At 33.4% G+C, this 17,857-nt stretch overlaps 1 protein-coding gene across 1 annotated transcript in view; it reads right to left on the reverse strand.

Moving 5' to 3' along the window:
- The window catches only part of LOC127425633 (uncharacterized), a 52,300-nt gene extending 34,680 nt beyond the window's left edge, over window positions 1-17,620 (reverse strand). The window contains exons 1-2 of the mRNA XM_051671823.1: window positions 17,533-17,620; window positions 13,374-13,446 (exon numbers count right to left, since the gene is read on the reverse strand). The gene's annotated coding sequence lies outside the window, so the exon portion shown is untranslated. The remainder of the gene's footprint in view (window positions 1-13,373; window positions 13,447-17,532) is intronic.
- Between the last annotated feature and the right edge of the window lie 237 nt (window positions 17,621-17,857).

Consider the following 17,857-nt stretch of genomic DNA (forward strand, 5'->3'; position numbering starts at 1 on the left):
GGAGGGAGAAGCCGCTGAAATGTGCCGTCAGATCCAGCAGAGGTGAATGAACAGTCGTGGGAATTCAGCTCAGTGAACATGACCGTTCGGCTCCGAAGAGAAAATCTGAATGAGTGGTTGCATTCCAGCTCCTTTTATACCCGTATGTCCGGGGGAGTGGCATGCAAATACCACTCGCCAATTTTCATTGGCCTTTTATCAAAGACCAGAGGTGTCTCGGGCTCCCAAGAGTGACCCCTATTGTCACTGCATCGACACAACGTCGAGTGAGTGACAGATAAGGAACACAACATTCTCTTGAATAGGCTGGAGAATTATGTTGGTATTAGTGGACCTGCATTAGCATGGTTTAGGACCTGTTTATCAGACCGCTACCACTTTGTCTATGTAAAGGAGGAATTGTCAAATCAAACAAAAGTATGGAGTGCCACAAGGATCAGTATTAGGGCCTCTGCTTTTCTCCTTATATATGCCTACCCTGGGAGATATTATCAGGAATCATGGAATACGTTTCCACTGTTCTGCTGACGATACCGAAATTTCACAATTCTCCAAATTAGCAGAGTGCATCAATGAAATAAAAGATTGGATGGCCAGAAATGTCCTTGTACTCAGTTCTGACAAACAGAGGGAGTAATAATTGGACCAAAAACCTCTAAAAGTAAGCAAAGTGACTCTCAATGGATGTACTGTTACATCGTCTTCTACAGTGAAGAACTTAGGTGTTATATTTGATGCCAATCTGTCCTTTGAAAATCAAATTTCCAATGTTTGTAGAACAGCATTCTTCCACCTCAGAAATATTGCTAAGTAATGACACATGCTCTCTCTTGCTGATGCCGAAAAACGAATTCATGCGTTCATGACATCAAGACTAGATTATTGTAATGCATTACTGGGAGGATGTCCAGTAAGTTCAATAAATAACTTTCAATTGGTTAAAAATGCAGCAGCCGGAGTGCTGACTAGAATCAAGAAATATGATCATATTAGCCCCATTTAATCGTTGTTACATTGGCTACCTGTTAAAGGAATAGTTCACCCAAAAATAACAATTTGCTGATAATTTACTCAACCTCAGGCCATCCAAGATGTATATGGCCTTCTTTCTTCATCAGAACAGGATTTAAGAGTTTTAGGAAAGTATCCCAGGTTTTTAGCTTCAACCAATGCAAGTGAATGGACACCAATTTTTGACGGTCAAAAAACCATATTTAGGCAGCATCAGAGTAATCCACACGACTCCTGTTGATTAAGTAATGTCTTCTGAAGTTAATCAATATGTTTGTGTGAAAAACAAATCACTAATTAAAACGTTTTTAACTTTGAATTGACCTAACTCTCACATGAAGTACGTTCCTCTGTGGTAAACATAGTAGAACTTCTGAATTCTCCCGTGAGCATGCCAACGTGATGTCGTCAGACGACAGCTATGGGAGGCATTGAGTGTTTACAGGAAGCAATTTTTTAAAGTTAATAAAGTTTTAATTAGCGATTAGTTTTTCACACAAACATATTGATTCACTTCAGAAGACATTACTTGATCGGCGGGAGTCGTGTGGATTACTTTGACCGTCAAAAACTGGTGTCCATTCACTTGCATTGGGTGAAGCTAAAAACCTGGGATACTTTCCTAAAAATCTTAAATCCTGTTCTGATGAAGAAAGAAGGTCATATACATCTTGGATGGCCTGATGGTGAGTAAATTATCAGCACATTTTCATTTTTGGGTGAACTATTCCTTTAAATTTCATAATAATTTAATTAATTAGGCTGCTGTAGTTAGGTCTGCTGGAACCAGAAACATCTATCATGATCTATAACTCTGCAAAAAAATGTAATGGCATCTACGCTAATATCCCGAGGTTACCAGAGCCGCCAGATCCAGCTCCGTTCCTGCTTGGTGTCGGACTCCACTGCTACGTGTCGCTGAGTGATGATGACAAACTACAGCCGGTGCTTGCCAGACATCACTTCAGTTTTTTATGATGGACTTCAGACGATGAACTGATGCCAACTCCAACCATAAGACATGGGATAATTCATATGCCATTGCCTGAACCTTGGATTTAGGATGGACCCCATCGAACCTCACCGAAATGACCTGCCGGTTGAACTGCGATGCACCATTTATCTCTGCCTGCATCACCTCTGTATATTGATGGACTACACTCTTGAAATGGAATTCATAGACTATCAATTAATTGCCAACAAAAGCCTTCATCAGCCAACTATCAAAGGACAATGCATTTATGTGAACATCTGTAGTTAATCCAGGATGGACTTCAAAGACATTGGTCATTAATCTTACAGTTCATACAAAATATGAATTAAACACTGGACCTTAAAATTTAGTTTACAAATTTTAAATCATGATTTGCACCACAAAAAAATAACTAATATTGGCATTATATTCATGCTTTTTAGCCAGAGGGGAACTGGCTCCCACAGTGATCCCGGTTTCTCCCAAGGTTATTTTTCTCCATTAACCAGCATCTTATGGAGTTTTGTGTTCGCCTTCAGCTTGCTCACAGGGGTTCTAAATATAATTATTATTTAATTATTTAAATTTTATCACAATTGACCATCATATTTAATCAAACTACACAATGAAAAGACTTTATTGATATTACAGTTTCATTTTCTGTTAATGCACGATTTTCTGTAAAGCTGCTTTGAAACGATGTGTGTTGTGAAAAGCGCTATACAAATAAAAATGACTTGACTAATACAGACAACACGAGTACAAGGAATCATATTTGTGTTTTTGTTTGTTCAAAATGCAATAAATGCAGAATGTTAAAGTTACTGGTGTAGTACACTGTAGTTCATAACTCATTTTAACATATTTCAAAATTACAGGGGTGGGGGTGTTCTCTGGGGGTTAAGCCCCTTTATCCCTAGCAACACCTGTGGTTTCAAATCCATAAACAAAAACGATCAAGGCTTTAATTTCAATAAAAGTTGACCATTACAATAAAAGAGTTTCTGTATAAGAAAACAAGGCTAAAAGTGCAACCTTGTAAATGTCAGCCTGCATTACTTATATGATCTATTTTGTAAGGAGTTACTCATTTTTCACTGTTCCACAAATCACAGACCATTGATCTTCTTTGACATCCTGCATTCTGCAATTATCATCAAAAACAAATTTGACACCAAACTTAAAAAACACCGGTTGTGGTTTTTAATATTATATACCTATATTTTGAAAATATTAAATATTTTAAAATTATATGAGTGCATTCACAATTTCTAGCTTACAATAAACTTTTATTTCCTTAAAAATAAAATCATTACATGGCAAAATGGGGACAGTAAAGAGGGCTGACATGTCAAAGTATCAAAAAAGTGTTCTTTGGATAAAATAGACAATAATACAGATATACATTGCTTTTTGTGGCCTGTTTTGAAAAACAAAATGTTTCTCAGATTTCAGAAAATCCTAAACAATTCTGTAAAGACACAATTAAATCTGAATTTCTTTATTTTATTTCTTTATTTTTACATAAAATATAAAGCTATCCTGCATTATTTATGCTTAGTTTTAATTTTTATTTAGTTTTAGTTTTTTTTTACTTAAAAAAATTGGATAAACTTTTTTGTCTCAGGATAATCCCTGTGGGAAGAGACACTGCCGTTGATTCAGCTGCCAAGCTAATAAGTGCTTTCAAAAGAAACCACCTTTTTTATGGTGTAACATGACAAAACAGCATTATCTAACTTGCTTTCACTGTGCTTTCACTTTTGTTTCTGTTTAAGTTTTAACTGAAACTATCTTAGAACGGATGCAATGTTGCTGTGTTGGGCAAGACAGGATGCTCAAACAAATGAACAGGACAATGTTTTAAAAAAGAAAAACCCACAGAGTCACAATGTTTTCACTTGAATGTAATACAATAAATACAAATACAAAATGTTATTTATACATTGTTCTTCTATAGTTATTTGCAGGGTCTGATGCATATTGCACACAAAACTGGAAGGCACTAGTACAATTCATAAGCTCTCCAATCAGATTCCCTAACTACAAAGCAACGTCCATGAATCAAACCTTTTGTCTTTCCATGCGTGACAAAGGTGTTGATTTTGAACTTTAATAAGAACCTGTTTAACTAAACAGGTCACAATCTGCGGCTGCTTTGAATAGTTTAAGTCCAGACCATCAGTTACCATCAATGCAAAATCATAAAGATGTGGAAATTTATCTTATACCGGCACAACCTGTTTAAACGTGTTTTAAAGTGTCATACAATTTCATGAATAGAGGGAAAATCTTTGTGTACCATTTCATTTAGATCACATGGAAAGTCAGGTGAACAATAGGTATATACATATTTACCTTTGTGTGTGGACTTCTTGGAAGTATTCCAAGATACTCATTCAAATGCATGATGCACAATTTTCTGAAGTGTATTTGTGACTGGTGGGAATATTATCCCTGGAGTATTGCTCTACAAGGTTAGACTGTTTTCTGTCAGGCATTAGAAAAACTTGATTAAATCTAAGCATAATTATAAATTGTTTCTTTCACCTTTTCTATTTGCTTGGTAATTTGTAATTAAAATTAACACAATCTCTACATCAGGGGTTGGTATTATTAAAAAATATATATATTATTATTTAAAAATATTATTAATAATGCCATTGTTTTATTACATTAATACTTTAAAGCTACTAAAGTTATTCAGCAAAAAGCAGTGAGGGGTTTTCTCATTTTCTTGTTATTGTTGTTTGATTAATAGCCTTTTAATGACATAAACCTTGTTTCCATCCACTTTTCACTTTGTTATCAATAACAATTGTGTGCGTGATGACGTCACGCTTAAAAAAACACTTTGTCGCATAAGTTTTGGTTTATTGCAAAAGAAATCTGCCCTTAAGCAGTTTCCATACAGAAATGTGTGTATATCGCTAATTATGTACCTTTCGCCTCCCAGATTTCCCAGGGTGAGGCTAATTTAAGTTTGTGTAAAGAAAAGGCAATTAAAGCCCTAACAATATCATTTTTTCTTTTGTGATCTTTTTATTTTTTAATTTAATGTTTTATTCGTTTGGTAATTTATTTTATTTAATGCAGGGAATTTTGCTGGAACTAAATCATTTTATTGAATTGAGCTATGTTAATGTTCCAAAAAAGCACTCTGAAGCTTTTCTCCTAGTATTGTGTATTAATTTTTAATTTAAAACATCTTTGTGCACAGAAAATATATGTTTTTTGTATTGTGGGCGAATTCCATGACTGCCGTCTATTATTTTGAATGGTGTGGAAAAGCAACTTTAATAAATAAATGGATAGCTACCGCACTAAATTGATTGCAAAGAGTGGCCATTAATTTGTTCTCCGTGCACTTGTAGATGACAGGTGCATGATACAAGACATTTGTGTTGACACTTCTGGAAGTGTCATGAAGCAGATGTGTTTACAGCATCAGATCTGTGCAGGTATGTCATAATACAATATGTATTCATGTACAATAAATTGGCTTTCAGTGATGTATACCTTGTCACTATGATTAACACAGGCTAACGATTAGAGTAAATTCTGTCATGTGACACAACATTTTTGTGTTAATGCCTGTTTTCTCAACAGAAAAGTGTTTCCAAACCAGTTTTTCGTGACCTTTGAAGTTTATGTGCTAGAATTAAATGGAAAAATGTTATGTCAACTCTTGCGAAACTTTTTTTTCCATCAGTTATATCGCTAAACTTTTTGATGCATTACACCTTTTGTCACAAAAAGACCTTGGGTGGAAACATAGTTAATGTTAACTTTTACAAGAGTAGTCAGTGCACACTGATCTCAACGCTGTCCTGCAGATGTGCCAAGTTAGGTTCATGTCACTCATACATTATTTGTGGTATTTGCATTCCCTGCAATATCCCTGCACTGGGCAATCAGGTTTCAGCATTCATGAATGAGGCTCTGAATATCTCCCAGTCATGATCACACACAGGCGATGTCCAGATAAGCTCAAACAATGAGATTTATCTGCCAGAAGAGCAGTACTGAAACAGGACTGATGTAATGTGTTCTTCTGCAAATTGCTTGCAATTTAAACTTTCAACCACATATGTCGCTAGAGAGCACAAAGTTATGTAGTGCAGCTTTAACAATGAACTTGAATGATTTGTTGAAACAGGTTGGTTTATTTAAAGGGGTCATGACATAAGGAATCAAATTTTTCTTGATCTTTTGACATATAAGAGGTCATTGTACTATAAAAACATACTGTAAGTTTCAGAACTCAAAACCTCCTCACTGCACAAAGAGCATTTGTTGAAACCAAGCTGCCAAAGTTCTCGTTCTCTAGTTCCTCCACATTGTGATGTCACACTGTGGTTGACATTTGCATCTGACCATCTCCACAACAACACATCAAAGCCTACTTTACCTTATCACTCTGTAGCCCGCCGAGTAGCGATGAGCAGTGAGATGCCAATTAGAGAGCTGATCAGTCAAGAGCAGAGAGCCAATCATAACAGTGGCCGTTTACCATCAAGTCTTAAAGGGTCACGATATCCCCTGCTTCGACACAGTTCTCACACAGTTTCAAAAAATGCCAAGTGGGTGTGATCAGAAGATCAGCAGACCTGACGATGCACTATAGTATATCGAAACATCAAATAGTGTGACGTTAACTCGATGTTGATTCTAAACCTGGAAGATGAAAATAGCTAAAACAAAATCCCTAAATTAAACACTGTCCTAGTAAAATTAAAAATAATGGATGCTAACATTGTTTTCTTTTATGTATAACACTTACATATCTGATAACATCTTAGAAAATGTAGTTTAGTGTCTTTTTTTTTAGGAGAATCAGCACCAAAACCGGTTAAATGATCATGTTTTACAAATATATGTGCAAAAAACTTTACTAATATTATAAGTGAACCTCAAGGAACATATTGAAATAATAAAAAAGCCGTGTCATGACCCCTTTAAAGCTAAATGTCCACATCGTTATTATGACATTGCAAGACTTTTAAATGGTCATAACATGCCTTTTGTATTATGTGCTTTTGGAGCTTCACATTTTTGATAACCATTCACTTGCATTCTGAGGGCTTAAAATTATTTTAAATTAGCCATAATTAGTAAAGAGTTCTCAATTAGGCAAATCAAATTTAGTAATTCTTGATTAGGCAACACTGAACTACCGCAGTCATTAGATCACTATTACATACATACGGATTAGTTAATCGTGTTTCCACATTAGTTAATAATAGTAGTTACTGAAGTGTTGATGTAGTAGGCCTACTATTCACTTGTCCTGCATTAATTCCTGCATAGTTACCTATTAAGTATGAAACAGTAGCTATTCTAAAGTGTTACCTAACATCTAACATATCTAATAGTTCTTACAACAAAGATGGGATGGGATTTGTGCCTAATGCTAACATTTTTTTAAAAAAAATTAAAAACAAATCACAGGACACAAGAATATACAGTATTTGTGGATTGTTCCACCCAAATTGACAGGTTACAGTATTCGCACTACCTATCGAAGCAGTTTCGGAACTGAGCCTATCATTGTCAGGAGTGGTGTGCTGAACTTAGTAGAAAATATGGTGAAAATGTACTGTAAACATATTGTTTGAAGAACGACATCTGTCAAGCTTGATGGAAGATTCATACACTGTGATAGATACACAAACATCACTTTCTTTTAAAGAAAATTTGACTGAACCCAGATTAAGCAGTTTATAGATATACTTTGAGGTTTATGTTCTGCTTAGTGTAGATTAATTTTCATGTAAATCTGATCTCCTTTTCATTTAAATTACTGTTCCAAACAAACAAAGTTTGAAATAATTCTAAATGTCCAACTATTGATAACTGTTTTATAATTTCTGGCCGTTTTTAATAAACATTCAATATAGTAATACAGAAATCAGCTTATTTTATAGTTTAATTCAAAGTAAAACATGAAATTATCAAAAACAAATACAACTGAGCACAATACTCCATTTCAACTAAGAAGATACAGCTTTCACCATAACACAATCAACAGCAAGTGAACAACATCTGATAAAAAGTAAGAAACAAACAGGATATATGGACTAATCAGACTAAAAAGATGCATTTAAAAATAATCAGGACTGGAGAAACAGAAGAAGGATACAGTTGACCTGTGACAATAAGACAATTTCAAAATAAAGTGACATGATTTAAGGAAACCCCATTTAACCTTAGAACAGCGACCCCTGCCTTACAGGAAGCAAATCACAGTTCTGCTGTTTCCCGATAACGATTGATCTTAGCGGTTAAGAGCATTTTCTACGAGCATTTTTACGAACGTTCGTTATTTTTTATGTGAGTTTCTCAAAACTGCACTTAACATGAACATGCGAGGATGTGCTTTAAGTGCTACTTAAGAGAGACGCTGTCCATAAACGTGAAGTGCTGAAATGTGACCATATAGTGCTGCTCTTCATTGCAACTTCATTATATTTGTTGCGTAACTTTAAAAACATTTGTAATTTACCTCGCTGGAAATATTTAAAAATATTTTCTTAAATGTACAACTTAATTCACCACATAATTGCATTTTGTTTTTGCAATCATTTCATTTAAAACAATAGGCTATATTTCTTTTTCACAATCACTGCTTCGTTCATCAGATGTGCATTTTAATATTTTGTTTTCAAAATTTGCTCTGTGGGTCGAGATTAAATCTCCCAAGATCAGTGAAGACAGCGGAGACCCTGTGTATGGTCCTGCTAATGACAGCAAGCATTAACTGAATATAACGAGCTTCACCATGAGTGCAAAATAAGGAGGCACTGGAAGTTGCGCTTTAGGGACATTCACCAATCAAACGTCTGCTCTTTACTCCCAAAAGTTACAACGGTAACAGCAATGCTACACAATATGTGCGGTACTACACAACGTGTGGTGTGGGCCAGAGCACCCTTAGGTGTCACAGAGGACGAGGAGACGAAGATGAGAAGCCAGTATACTGTATCGGACGATTTTCATTCAAGGCATCAAGTTATTGACATTTTTCCTTCTCTCTCTCTGATTGTAATTTTTACTGTTCTCTGCAATAATCATCCCACCACTTTGTTGTAACCAACTAGTCCACAAATAACTTTTATTTGTTTACTTATTAATTTACCTGTTCATCCAATATTAACTAACAATTGTATGCATTCATTATTATTATTATTATTATTATTATTAGCCTTGTTGTTTAAAAAATAAATAAAATAAAATGTATGTATACTGATATTAAATGAGCATAAATTGTAGCTATAGTTTTTATATTGTATTAGGTGTAATTTCACATTTGTCCTGCAGGTGTCTGCATAAGTCTGTGTCTTAACAATGTTCTTAGCGCTGTACGATTACTCCAGAGCACTCGTTAATCTACAAGCATTTTCAAATACTACTAAGTTAGGATGCTTTTGGGGAAAGGGTCGCAAAAATAAGATGAATCGTAAGATGAATTATACGATCTACTTAGGCTTACGATGCATTTGGGAAATGAGGCCCTGAACAGTTCTACTTAATAAGATAATAATAGAGTTTTGCTTTTACGTCACCACTGAATGACTGATAAATAAAACCGAACATATCTATTCTGATATCAAAATATGATTTTACTCTATTGTTTCCTATCTAAATGTCATTAAATACATAATCAGAATCATGTGTGCACTATTCAAAATATTTAACGTACCAGCCATGTACTAATTAGTTGTCATTATATATAATATCTATTGAATCTGTTGTCCAGCCCATTATACTACAATCTAAATAGTCAGTAATTTAATAATAATAATAATAATAATAATTTAAAAAAGAGTAAATATTGTTTATTGTTTATTATAAATATTATTCTATAGTACAAATAGTAAAATTGGTTTAGTGTATTGCATTATATCTCTTCGAATTCCCTTCAAACAAATAAAAAAAGTATTTTACAACATTTTAATGACCAATTCACAGTATAATTATTAATCATACATAGTCATTTCCATACAACAAGATGCAATCCAACATCAAATGCATAAAAAAAGATTTTGATAAGTTTGGTATTTTACTAAAAAGATTGCAAGTTAACTTTAGCCAATTGTGGCTAGCAAGCAAGCATTGCTCTGCAAATATCATTTAGGGTGATTATGTAAATAAAACTAAATTCCTTCATCACAATCCACTTGCAATCAGGTGAATTTTTAAAAATGTAATATGCAAATATGGCTGCAACATTTTCAAAATAATCATTTCTAAACTGGACTAAGTTGCTTAGAAAACCTGATGTATACCAGAAATTGTGGCTATTCACATCCTGATCTTTCTTGACTGTTTTTACTTATAATTTCATTTACAGGTATACAGTCCACCATTTTGTATGTGTCTCCCAAGTTCTTCAATGCATTGCTCTCCAAATCAGCAGAAAATCTAGCAATGACATTCTCTCTAGAAATATAGAAAATGTTCGGTGTTTGGTCTTTTACATTGTCAACCATTTCATTAGCAACATGTTTAAGATACAATGCCATCAACGGTAGAGTCAGAGGGCAACCCCAGCGCAGTAATCTGCATTCACTACTGGGACTTTTTGTCAGGATCTTGTCAAGAATGTCAGTCTTAAATGTATCCAGTAATGGTGGATCGGTCTGGTCTCTGTCTTTTTCTTTTTCCAAAAAACTCTTTAAGACAGTCCAGCTGACTTCTATTGACTGCTTTTTGAAGGTAAACAAAACACTTTTATGATTTTTATCATAATTATTGTAGTCTGCTGAATGGGACTCTAAATGGTCATCGAGCCACCTGGCCATGACGGTGGCTAAAATCAGATAGTCAACATTAAATATGTAATGGGTCTCAGATACTCTCAAAGCCTCACTGAAAGACTCTGGGATCATGGATCGCTCAAATACATTGTGATAAAAAGCACATAAATGTGACATCAGAGCATGAAGGTTACTCTTATAGAATGAAAGTGGTATACCATCTTGGCGTTCAGCATTGATTTGGTTAACTGCAAAGGACTGAATTACTCTTCCAATCTCTAACGCACTAATAATTAGAGGTTTGTGGGGATTTATAGTAAAATCAAGTTTCTGTTTGCAGTTCAACCATTTAACCAAAACTAATTTCATGAAGGTACAGATATTAATTGTGGTCTCCTCTTCACTGATATTCGGACGAAATTCTGGTTTCTTATTCTCTTCTTTGGATATGTTAATATCAAAAAGAATCGGGTAATGGTCAGAGTGGGATTTTTCCTTAGAAATCTCACATGTTTTAATATATTGCATTGACTCCTCTGGAACAAAAAGATAGTCCAATCTTGACATCACGTTGTTTTGTTGATAAGATTGTTGCCAGACTATTGGGTGAAATCTTCTCCACACATCTACAAGATGAAAAGCTGTCATAAATCTCTTCACAACTGGTTGCAAACATGAGTGGATTTTATTAGTAGTAGTAGAATTTCTGTCTAGATATGGATTCAGGGGAACGTTAAAGTCGCCTCCAATCAGCAAGATGCCCTCTGCATAATTCTCAAGTACATTAATGAGTCTCATTAAGGGGTTTGTATCCTTTTGAGAATTGTATACACTTACAAGTGTGAATAGTTGTCCTTTCAGTGTACATTTAACCACAATATAGCAGCCAGAAGGATCAATGTTTTCTGTGCAACCTGATTCTTCAAAAACACTTTTTCTTATCAAAATAGCCACTCCTCTTTTGTTTAACGTTGGTGCTTTGGTGTAGAATGTTTTCCAATCTTTCAGTATCTCTAAAACCTTAGAGTTAACTGAATACGTCTCTTGAAGAAAAACAACATGACATTTTTGTTTCTCTATATTACTCTTTATGTCCTTTATCTTAGAACGTAGCCCACGTGAATTCCAAGACATAAGACACAGTTTCCTTCCAAAACTCATGATGATGGTGACCCATGTGACAGTAATCCAGGAATGAAATGGAATCTAGATTATTAAGAGGGAAGATTATTTAATTTTAAAATCATGTAAATCATGCATTATTAAATAACCTTGACCAGGGGCATAGGAACAGTCAGAAAATGTGTGTGTGTGTGTGTGTGTGTGTGTGTGTGTGTGTGTGTGAGCACGTGCGTGTGTGTGTTGAGTCCAATGTATTATTTTAATTTACGGTTTTAGCTATTGTAATTTACTGCCATGCGCCTTCAGTGTATGTAAAATTTTGCACTGAAGGAACCTACTTTTATTTTGCTTTGCAATGTGTAAAAATTACATTTGACCTGACTTTTTTCGCCCATTAGTCTCTGTGGTAGACCTCTATGTTCAACACTCTTAACTCTTAAACAAATGTCACTACAATGATTTTAATCCTTCACCACTCTGGTGCTGTATTAAACTCATTTCACAATTCACAGGATTCCATTACTTTTGCACTATGCTGAACTTTCTAATGTTAAATTGAATGATAATCCTTTCATGATAATACTCATTATTTTGTCATTTTATTTTGTTTGCCGTGGGACATATAATGACTTTTCCGAATGTTTAAGCCATGGCTCCAAAAATTATAAAGCACCATAAAAATTATCATAAAAGTAATCCATTCTATTTGTGCCTTATTTCAAGTTTTTTGAAGCCATGACAGCTTTGTATGAGGTGCAAAGGTATGCATACATTGATATCTGGGCAAAGCCGCAAATATCCACTGACCCTAGAACCTTACCTGCACAATGATTTAATGAAGTCCACCGTTAGTTAAGGTTATCTCAAGAGTGTGATTTGCCACGTTATTGTGAATCCCTTTAATAACAAGCAACCTTGTGCTGGGTTGAGAAGCTGGCATGGTTAAATAGAAAATGATTTGCAACTTAATCTGGAGAACTGATGTGCATTAATGTGCATTTCTTGTTATCTGAACACTGCATTCTACAAACTTTTGTATTCTCTATTATACACTTAAAAAAAAGTTTAAAAAAAAATTGTCAGGTAACCTAAAAAAATGTGCTTCATGTGGCAAAATCTAAAGTGACTGGTTTTATTCCAGTCAAAATTTGTATTTAATCTGACTTAATCAATTTGACATATTAGGACATATAATAAACTGATAAAAAATGTATCTGTGTGTTACTTTGTTTTGATCTTTGAGTAGCTTACTTAATATCCATTAATTGCAAACACATAAGTTTATGATTATATATTGAATGTATTCTCTCGATTAATCTAGGCAAGGCTTTGTATGTGTGTGCCTTTTCTATATACATTTACTTTAAAGATTTGACTGTTGGATTTGAATGATGTTAATTGGTTTAAACAGCAGGGCATATGTCTCTACAGTGGACCATGAGATGACAGTGTCAGTAATTTTAAAGGAATTTAACATCTTTGAGAACATATGAAGCTGCATTTGTTACCTTATTCATTCATTTTTTGCATATTCATTGCAAATGAAGTAGGGCTCATGTAAAAGGCCAGACAGGACACTTTCTTGAAATGAAAAAAAGAGCAAGACTTGTGTCAATTTAAAGTCTTTAAAGATTAAACAGCATTGAAAAAAGGTAAGAATCAAATTTAATAAGCACAAATTTATGTAAGAATGTTGTTAAATAAGACTCTTGAGTTATGAAGACAAACAAATTTTGCTTGAATTTTTAAAATTATTTGGATTAATATTGTACTCAATACGGTCTTTGTTCAGTATGTGTGTGTGTGTGTGTGTGTGTGTGTGTGTGTGTGTGTAGTCACTTTATGTGAAGGTGTATAATAAACTAAATTAATTATTCATGACACCATAGTTTGTAATGTTTTTCCAAACATTTGGCAGGCATATCTAACCTGAGAATTCTTCTAAATAACTAAACTCACTGTTTTGGACAAATGTCCCTCCTTTTTCCACATGAAATCTGTGGTTAAATATGGTACTTCAATGAACTCTTATTGACCACGTTTACATGCTCTTAAGAAAATGGTTTATTCCAGAGTTTGTGCAAATAGCGGCATTCTGAAACGTCATGTAAACGAGAACGCCGATTTCCTTCCTTTACACAAGCATTGCGAGAAAATTACATTGCTGTGGAAATAGCTGCTTACTGATCAATCTGAATGTATAAGTATGCTGCTTATACAGTGCATGTAAACCAGAACGCAGCTTGCTCGCAATAACATGCTTTCTGGCAGGGGCGTAGCAATCATTTAAATCAGACAGAACGATTAGCACAAGAAGAAAATAAAAATATAAGATATATACATTTTAAGGCTATCAATCTATAAACATTTTTAATTTAATTAATTACATGATTGACCAGTGAATTTTAACTTTTGCATTTACACATTTAGACATTTGCTATATGAAAGACACAGTGTAAACCCGCATTTTCTACGCCCATGATTTCTGGTGTCCATGTGAATGTAGTCACTGAGACACATTGGTGTAGAAATTAATCTGCCCATAATGTAGTGCCAAGTCAAAGGTAACTTTAGTATTAGTACTCGCTACAGATTGTAAACATGGTGTGTGCTATTGATAAATGTGTGTTTACAGCGTGTCGTTTCTATTGCAAATTCAAGACAAACTGGCCATCAAACAAATTGGTCCTGGCAAGCCAGACATAAAAATTGTTTGACAATCAAAAGACAAAGATGATAACTAAGACATTGTATGTTTTGTATGTCTTTGTTGTTCTGAACTGAATAAAGTGTTAAGTTTCCCATATTTACCTTTTTGTTTTTATTTTACAATGGGACGGGGGATTTATACAGTAGCGTAGGTGTATGTGATTTGAAACATTTCTACAACAAAACTATTTACTACTTGAAACTTACTATGATTTAAAAAATTATTATTATTGTTATTATTATTATTAAGCATTTACTTTTTTTTTTTTCTTGGCATGTACGGTAGATAGTTCTGTTTATATACAGGACGTAGATAGTTTTTTCACCATAGCTTTCTCTTTCTCTACTCTGTGAGGTTCTTCAACGACACAACATTATAAAACAACATTTGACATAGATTCAGATCTTCAACAAGTCAACATTGTAATATAAAGCTTTCTTTTTTAGAATATTAGAATCAACATTATGTTCTAAGATTGCCGACTTGTGGTGGAATAATGCAAGGACACCACATATTGTGTCAGCCCAGTTGTGCTTGAATAATGAGTTGAATCGTGTAAAAAAAAAAAAAAAAAAAACTGTGGTAATACGTATCCTATAGCACTCAGAGCAAGTTTTGCCCCACATATATTTGTGATCATAAGCCGCTACTGATGGGTAGGCACTAAAGGGTTAGTTCCCCTAAAAGTAAATAATTTACTCAACCTCATATCGTTCTTTTATGCATACAATAAAAGCGAATGGCAACTGAAGCTCTCATTCCATAACATTCATCTCCTTGATGTTCCATAGAAGAAAGAAATGCATAAGGGTTTGGAACCACCTGAGAGTGAGTAAATAATAACAGAATGTTTATTTGTGCGTGAACTATACTTTTAAGAGTAGGCCTTTTACTTCAATATATGCCTCTAAATTACATACTATACTTTATAACGTATCTTTTAAAGCACCTTATATGGGCCATTCTACTGAATTGGTGCAAACTGCGGTCCCACAATAAAAAGAACTATTAAAAAATATATTTATGAATTCCGATATTTGTCATAAGATTATGTTATGATCTATTAAAACCCAAGGCATTATTTAAGATAATAATATGCTAAATATATACCTAATCATAATTTATACAGTACTTTCTATTAGAAGGTGGCTGTCACAAACCCTCACCCTTCAATTTCAACATAACAAAAGAATATATAAAAGAATATTTTTCAATGTTGTTTTTTAAAAGACCTTTTTAATTGATTTTAAAGTTAAAGGAAATTATTTAGATTCTATTGATGGCTTAATTTTTAAATAATAAAATGTATTTAAAAATGCTGTCTCTCATTTTTGTCACTACTGAAACACAAAATGTTTTAGTCCATTGGTTGAGCCTGATTTTAACCACACCCCTGCATTTTTGACCAGGAAGCGAGATTGCACCTCTCCCCATCATGGCAGGATGGTGAGTAGTTCGATCCTATCATTTTGAAGTAAATGTGCTCTAAAATCTGAAAAATCAGTGTGTAACATTAATAACTGTCACTACCAAAACACATATTCTCTGCAATTAAATCAACATTTTGGGGTTTTAATTTAAATATTCTGTTTTATGTAGGTACAGCTGTTTAAAACATATTATTATTTCCTAATAATCATAAACTAAAATTAGCTAAAATTTAAATTAGCTAAAACTGTCATTACCGAAACATACTGTATAATAATTTTTCTGTAGTGACATGATTATTTTAAGCAGTGACAAAATGTTATCTTCAACATCTCATTTTAAGGAAATAATTACAAGCTTTGAACAGTTGCGCATACATAAAAAATAACATTTAAGATGAAAATTGAGTTATGCTCAAAATTAGCTAAAATTATCACTACCGAAGCATATACATATACATAGACATACAGTATGATAAAGTTTCGATAATGACATGATTATTTCAGTTGTGACAAAATGTTATTTACAACTATTAATTTTAAGGGAACAAGCATAAGCTTTGAACAGTTGTACATACATAAAAACATAACTTTAGATTTAAGCCCACTATTTTTTAAATTGCCGAGAAAATGTGTGACATTCTTAAAGTTACACACTGATTTCAGAATTCAGACTTTGGAGCACATTTACTTCAAAATGATGGGATCTGTCTACTCATCATACGGCCATGATGGACAGGGATGCAGTCTCACTTCCTGGTTGTATTTTTCTTTGAGATGTTGTATCTGTTTGTTTTGTTGCAGACTTTTTGTAGGATAACTTTGTAAACAAAATGCTCTGAAAGTCAGGCAGCTTTAGGTTTAATGCTAATATTATGGTTGAGCTTTTATTTTTTTAAACTGAATCCACTTGATTTATTATTTTAAACTATTGTTCATATGTATGGAAAACAAGCTGTATGACCAAGCAGTCATTAACTTCAATGACAATTCAAAAGTACTGTTTGTCCTTCCAAATACAGATGATAGAAACAGTTGTTATGTCTTTAATAATTAAATACTACATTTTAGTTATCATAAAATTTGTGTTTGTAATATTTTCAACAAATTTAAAATTTTGCTAAATGTTTCAGGGAATATGACACAACCTTTTAAACAAAATTTCACTACCGAAACAGTGAAGTCACTACCAAAACAATAAAGGAAAATTTAGTTATTAACTAAAAGTTTATGATAAAGATTGATTAAATATATATTTAGTTTCATGAATCATTAACTTTCAAATCAGTATCATGTATTTCGTAAGTCAAAATGTCTGGATTGGTTTGTTGATTAGTTAGTTTGTTGATTACAGTACAACAGTTAAATCTCAAAACGCTAGCAGTAGAATCTTGGTAATTATCATTGTAAAATATTTAAAAACATAGCACATACAGTTTAACTATTTCAGCCCAGGAAAATATGCCTTTGTAAGTTATCTAAAAGGCTTTCAAATTCATTTGGTTTTGTGGGAAAGAAATGAGAGATCACCTTGTTTGCGCTGCAATCTAAGCATTATAGCTATTGTCTCAGAAACTGTTGATGTTCATATTCCTGAATGAGGGATGGAACTGAAAATTATTTTGTCCAGTTGTGTCTCCAGTCTGTGTATTCATTGATTATACTGGACATTATACTGTTAACAAGACATTAGGGGAGTCTTAAGCAGGGCAACAAAATATGCAAAAAAAGGAAATAAGTTATATTACCAAGTGCTCTAATTATATATATATATATATATATATATATATATATATATATATATATATATATATATATATATATACATATACATACATACATACATATAATTATT

This window comes from Myxocyprinus asiaticus, chromosome 34, assembly GCF_019703515.2.
Source record: "Myxocyprinus asiaticus isolate MX2 ecotype Aquarium Trade chromosome 34, UBuf_Myxa_2, whole genome shotgun sequence".
In the NCBI taxonomy this organism is placed as follows: Eukaryota; Metazoa; Chordata; class Actinopteri; order Cypriniformes; family Catostomidae; genus Myxocyprinus; species Myxocyprinus asiaticus.